Source organism: Oncorhynchus gorbuscha, unplaced genomic scaffold (assembly GCF_021184085.1).
Source record: "Oncorhynchus gorbuscha isolate QuinsamMale2020 ecotype Even-year unplaced genomic scaffold, OgorEven_v1.0 Un_scaffold_724, whole genome shotgun sequence".
In the NCBI taxonomy this organism is placed as follows: domain Eukaryota; kingdom Metazoa; phylum Chordata; class Actinopteri; order Salmoniformes; family Salmonidae; genus Oncorhynchus; species Oncorhynchus gorbuscha.
The window spans coordinates 303030-309026 of record NW_025745780.1 but is presented as its reverse complement, the minus strand read 5'-3'; the positions used below and the strand labels follow the sequence as shown (position 1 = coordinate 309026).

Genomic DNA, 5997 nt, shown 5'->3' with positions numbered 1-5997 from the left:
TGCCAGCTTGTCAACATCACAGTACCATGACAAGACATGGGTTGTGGAATATCAGTTTAGAAGCTAAATACTGTGTTTCTATTTGCTAGAGACTGTTTTAATCTAGAGACTGTGTTTCTATTGGCTAGAAACCGTGGTATGCCAGTTTAGACTGTGGATCTATTGTTGTGCTTGCCCTGAGACCTTGGATTGGCTGTGGCCATTTGATGACAGGAGAGGAGAGCTGAGAGGAGAGAGAGAGAGACTACAGTGTTTCTGTCTGGTCCACATCACACTGCCCTGAGACTGATGATGCTGCTGCCTACTGTACTGTGGAGACATAACTGCTACATGACTTAAATGTAAATGTCTGGTATAGAAATGGGGAGGTTTTAAACTGCCATTTAAACCTCTTTACTGAAACAACAAGAGGGATGTTTTCTAGAAGATGGGGAGGTTTTAACTGTCATTTAAACCTCTTTACTGAAACAACAAGAGGGATGTTTTAACTGTCATTTAAATCTCTTTACTGAAACAACAAGAGGGATGTTTTCTAGAAGATGGGGAGGTTTTTAACTGTCATTTAAAATCTGAAACAACAAGATGGTGAGGTTTTAACTGTCATTTAAACCTCTTTACTGAAACAAGAGGGATGTTTTCTAGAAGATGGGGAGGTTTTAACTGTCATTTAAAACTCTTTACTGAAACAAGAGGGATGTTTTCTAGAAGATGGGGAGGTTTTAACTGTCATTTAAACCTCTTTACTGAAACAAGAGGGATGTTTTCTAGAAGATGGGGAGGTTTTAACTGTCATTTAAACCTCTTTACTGAAACAAGAGGGATGTTTTCTAGAAGATGGGGAGGTTTTAACTGTCATTTAAACCTCTTTACTGAAACAAGAGGGGTGTTTTCTAGAAGATGGGGAGGTTTTAACTGTCATTTAAACCTCTTTACTGAAACAAGAGGGATGTTTTCTAGAAGATGGGGAGGTTTTAACTGTCATTTAAACCTCTTTACTGAAACAACAAGATGGGGAGGTTTTAACTGTCATTTAAAACTCTTTACTGAAACAACAAGAGGGGGAGGTTTTAACTGTCATTTAAACCTCTTTACTGAAACAACAAGATGGGGAGGTTTTAACTGTCATTTAAATCTCTTTACTGAAACAACAAGAGGGATGTTTTCTAGAAGATGGGGAGGTTTTTAACTGTCATTTAAATCTCTTTACTGAAACAACAAGAGGGGGAGGTTTTAACTGTCATTTAAATCTCTTTACTGAAACAACAAGAGGGATGTTTTCTAGAAGATGGGGAGGTTTTTAACTGTCATTTAAAATCTCTTTACTGAAACAACAAGAGGGGGAGGTTTTAACTGTCATTTAAATCTCTTTACTGAAACAAGAGGGATGTTTTCTAGAAGATGAGGTTTTAAACTGTCATTTAAACCTCTTTACTGAAACTAGAGGGATGTTTTAACTGTCATTTAAATCTCTTTACTGAAACAACAAGAGGGGGAGGTTTTAACTGTCATTTAAATCTCTTTACTGAAACAACAAGAGGGATGTTTTCTAGAAGATGAGGAGGTTTTTAACTGTCATTTAAATCTCTTTACTGAAACAACAAGAGGGGGAGGTTTTAACTGTCATTTAAAACTCTTTACTGAAACAAGAGGGATGTTTTCTAGAAGATGGGGAGGTTTTAACTGTCATTTAAACCTCTTTACTGAAACAACAAGATGGGGAGGTTTTAACTGTCATTTAAATCTCTTTACTGAAACAAGAGAAGATGTTCTAAACTGTCATTTGTTTACCAGGCTATATAATTGCATTAGTTGCAATCGAGTGTTGAGACATGAACGGTGCATGTTGTAAATGTGCATATCAGATTAGGCACTTCCTGTGTCTCCAGGTGATGACATCAGACCTACAGACAGCACAGTTCTGATGTCACAGGGAGAGGGGTGAAGTCCAGTTTACCTCCATCTATATGGGACCTCTGGACAGTAAGGAAAGGGAATAACTGGAAAAATATCAAATCAAATCCTCACTCTGGCTCAGCATTATCAAGGTACATTATTATTGAGGTACATTATCGAACAGTTGAGTGTTTACTAAATAGGGATCATTACATGATCTTGAATGTTGGTGCAGCAGCTACTGAGTTAAGAGTTAGGGCTACTGTACTGGCCTTCCGTCTCCAGCTCATCTGTCTCTGTCCATCTGTCTCTGTCCATCTGTCTCTGTCCAGCTCATCTGTCTCTGTCCATCTGTCTCTGTCCATCCGTCCGTCTCCAGCTCATCTGTCTCTGTCCAGCTCATCTGTCTCTGTCCATCCGTCCGTCTCCAGCTCATCTGTCTCTGTCCAGCTCATCTGTCTCTGTCCATCTGTCTCTGTCCAGCTCATCTGTCTCTGTCCATCTGTCTCTGTCCATCCGTCCGTCTCCAGCTCATCTGTCTCTGTCCAGCTCATCTGTCTCTGTCCAGCTCATCTGTCTCTGTCCATCTGTCTCTGTCCATCCGTCCGTCTCCAGCTCATCTGTCTCTGTCCAGCTCATCTGTCTCTGTCCATCTGTCTCTGTCCAGCTCATCTGTCTCTGTCCATCTGTCTCATCTGTCTCCGTCCAGCTCATCTGTCTCTGTCCAGCTGTCTCTGTCCAGCTCATCTATCTCCCAGCTCATCTGTCTCTGTCCAGCTCATCTGTCTCTGTCCAGCTCATCTGTCTCTGTCCAGCCGTCTGTCTCTGTCCATCTGTCTCTGTCCATCCGTCCGTCTCCAGCTCATCTGTCTCTGTCCAGCTCATCTGTCTCTGTCCAGCTCATCTGTCTCCGTCCAGCTCATCTGTCTCCAGCTCATCTGTCTCTGTCCATCCGTCCGTCTCCAGCTCATCTGTCTCTTCCAGCTCATCTGTCTCTGTCCATCTGCTCTTATCCGTCCGTCTCCAGCTCATCTGTCTCCGTCCAGCTCATCTGTCTCTGTCCAGCTCATCTGTCTCTGTCCAAAGCCGTCTGTCTCCGGAGCTCAGCTGATTGACTCCGTCCAGTCATCTGTTCCACCATCCAGCTCATCTGTCTCCTGTCCAGCTCATCTGTCTCTGTCCAGCTCATCTGTCTCCTGTCCATCCGTCCGTCTCCAGCTCATCTGTCTCCGTCCATCCGTCCGTCTCCAGCTCATCTGTCTCTGTCCATCCGTCCGTCTCCAGCTCATCTCCTCCGTCAATCCGTCTGTCCATCCGTCCGTCTCCAGCTCATCTGTCTCTGTCCAGCCATCCGTCTCCAGCTCATCTGTCTCTGTCCAGCCGTCTGTCTGACCACTCCTTAGTTAGAGGAGCACCAAGTGTTTACAGAGGTGAAGGGTCAACCACCCTGACCTCATATTGACCTTACATTACATAGGTTAAATTACATGGGTTTACAGAGGTGAAGGGTCAACCATCCTGACCTCATATTGACCTTACATTACATAGGTTAAATTACATGGGTTTACAGAGGTGTAGGGTCAACCACCCTGACCTCATATTGACCTTACATTACATAGGTTAAATTACATGGGTTTACAGAGGTGAAGAGTCAACCAGCCCTGACCTCATATTGACCTTACATTACACCTGGTAGGAGGAAATGTCAGGAAATCCTCCAAACAGGATTTCTGGAAAAGGAGGATCTGATGAAAGTTATCAGAAATATGATCAGAGGATGACATGACAGGGTTCTTTACCAATGCGGAGCCCTCCGACAGAGGGAGAGCACTCAGTAATGACTAGTCTTGAAACCATCTGTTTCTCCATGTAGCTCATTCTGGAACATCCTGTTTCTCCAGCTCATCTGTTCTGGAAGCCATCTCTGTTTCTCCTGTACTCATTCTGGACCACTCTGTTTCTAGAGTGTACTCATTCTGAACAACTCCCTGTTTCTCAGTTGACCTCATTCTGGTTACAACTCTGTTTCAGAGGTGTAGTCACCATTCTGAACAACATATTGACCTTACATTACAGTAGGTTAAATTACATTTTGAGAACAACCATCCTGTTTCTCATATTGACTTTCTGGAACAACTGTTTCAACCAGTTACCTCATTCTGAACAACTTACTGTTAAATTACATGTTTACAGAGGGAACAACTCTGACCTCCATTGACTTACATTACTGGAACAACATGGGTGTTTCAACCACCCTGTACCTCCATATTGACTCATTCTGGAACAACTCTGTTTCTCCATGTACTGACCTCATATTGACCTTACATTCTGGAACAACTCTGTTTCTCCAAACAGTACTTTCTGGAACAACTCTGTTTCTCCATGTACTCATTCTGGAACAACTCTGATTCTCCATGTACTCATTCTGGAACAACTCTGTTTCTCCATGTACTCATTCTGGAACAACTCTGTTTCTCCATGTACTCATTCTGGAACAACTCTGTTTCTCCATGTACTCATTCTGGAACAACTCTGTTTCTCCATGTACTCATTCTGGAACAACTCTGTTTCTCAGTGTACTCATTCTGGAACAACTTTGTTTCTCAGTGTACTCATTCTGGAACAACTCTGTTTCTCCATGTACTCATTCTGGAACAACTTTGTTTCTCAGTGTACTCATTCTGGAACAACTCTGTTTCTCCATGTACTCATTCTGGAACAACTCTGTTTCTCCATGTACTCATTCTGGAACAACTCTGTTTCTCCATGTACTACCCACTCATTCTGGAACAACTCTGTTTCTCCCTGTACTCATTCTGGAACAACTCTGTTTCTCCATGTACTCATTCTGGAACAACTCTGATTCTCCATGTACTCATTCTGGAACAACTCTGTTTCTCCATGTACTCATTCTGGAACAACTCTGTTTCTCCATGTACTCATTCTGGAACAACTCTGTTTCTCCATGTACTCATTCTGGAACAACTCTGTTTCTCCATGTACTCATTCTGGAACAACTCTGTTTCTCCATGTACTCATTCTGGAACAACTCTGTTTCTCCATGTACTCATTCTGGAACAACTCTGTTTCTCCATGTACTCATTCTGGAACAACTTTGTTTCTCCATGTACTCATTCTGGAACAACTCTGTTTCTCCATGTACTCATTCTGGAACAACTCTGTTTCTCCATGTACTCATTCTGGAACAACTCTGTTTCTCCATGTACTCATTCTGGAACAACTCTGTTTCTCCATGTACTCATTCTGGAACAACTCTGTTTCTCCATGTACTCATTCTGGAACAACTCTGTTTCTCCATGTACTACCCACTCATTCTGGAACAACTCTGTTTCTCCCTGTACTCATTCTGGAACAACTCTGTTTCTCCATGTACTCATTCTGGAACAACTCTGATTCTCCATGTACTCATTCTGGAACAACTCTGTTTCTCCATGTACTCATTCTGGAACAACTCTGTTTCTCCATGTACTCATTCTGGAACAACTCTGTTTCTCCATGTACTCATTCTGGAACAACTCTGTTTCTCCATGTACTACCCACTCATTCTGGAACAACTGTTTCTCCCTGTACTCATTCTGGAACAACTCTGTTTCTCCATGTACTCATTCTGGAACAACTGATTCTCCATGTACTCATTCTGGAACAACTCTGTTTCTCCATGTACTCATTCTGGAACAACTCTGTTTCTCCATGTACTACCCACTCATTCTGGAACAACTCTGTTTCTCCCTGTACTCATTCTGGAACAACTCTGTTTCTCCATGTACTCATTCTGGAACAACTCTGTTTCTCCATGTACTCATTCTGGAACAACTATGTTTCTCCATGTACTCATTCTGGAACAACTCTGTTTCTCCATGTACTCATTCTGGAACAACTCTGTTTCTCCATGTACTCATTCTGGAACAACTCTGTTTCTCCATGTACTCATTCTGGAACAACTCTGTTTCTCCATGTACTCATTCTGGAACAACTCTGTTTCTCCATGTACTCATTCTGGAACAACTCTGTTTCTCCATGTACTCATTCTGGAACAACTCTGTTTCTCCCTGTACTCATTCTGGAACAACTCTGTTTCTCCCT

General features: G+C 42.4%; 1 long non-coding RNA gene across 1 annotated transcript; it reads left to right on the top strand.

The window, feature by feature from the left end:
- On the top strand, positions 1–2211 carry LOC124019923. The gene is made up of 2 exons (XR_006835873.1): positions 1–481; positions 1113–2211. It is a non-coding gene; the product is annotated as an uncharacterized LOC124019923 (long non-coding RNA).
- The last annotated feature ends 3786 nt before the right edge of the window (positions 2212–5997 follow it).